Below are 639 nucleotides of genomic sequence, written 5' to 3'. Positions count from 1 at the left end.
GACGGCTCAAATATTGAGGGAAAACCTTCGAGATGCGAGACGAACGGCGAAGGAAGCGGCACGAACGGCACAACGAGGATGGGCTCGAGATTACAACCGCCGGGTACGGCAACGATTCGACCCTGTGGAGGGAGACCTTGTCCTGCTTCGGAACTTCGGCCGCCCAGGTGGTTCAGCTAGAGCATTGGGACCAAGATGGAGTATACCTGCTCGCATTGTTAAAAAGATTGGGCCAGTAAATTACCTCGTCCGGGAGCCTAACCCACCATACAATGAGGTTAATTATCACATTAACCAGATGCGCCCATACATTCCTGTGAGTGAGATTGCATATCCTGAGTCGGATCTGGGGTCTGAATTGGACCCAGAGGATGTGGTAGAGTAATGTGGAGAAAATTGGCCAGTAGCACCTGCCTGGGGCAGTTTGTCGCAAATTTATTATATTTTTTTTGGTTTCGGATTCTTGTTTTGGGTCGTGCACATCTAACCTTGTTAAGAGACGAGAAAAGGGTAAAGATGTCCATCTATGTAAGACCTTTAGTAACGTATTCTTTCTTTTCAGAAGTCTCTGGCCATTTTCTCAGCTTACAGATTGAGTCCGCCAACTGGAGTTAACGGACTTTGGCGGGGAGGTATTGT

The sequence above is a fragment of the Penaeus monodon genome, chromosome 15, assembly GCF_015228065.2.
Source record: "Penaeus monodon isolate SGIC_2016 chromosome 15, NSTDA_Pmon_1, whole genome shotgun sequence".
NCBI classification, from domain to species: domain Eukaryota; kingdom Metazoa; phylum Arthropoda; class Malacostraca; order Decapoda; family Penaeidae; genus Penaeus; species Penaeus monodon.
Note: the sequence above shows the minus strand (reverse complement) of the source record.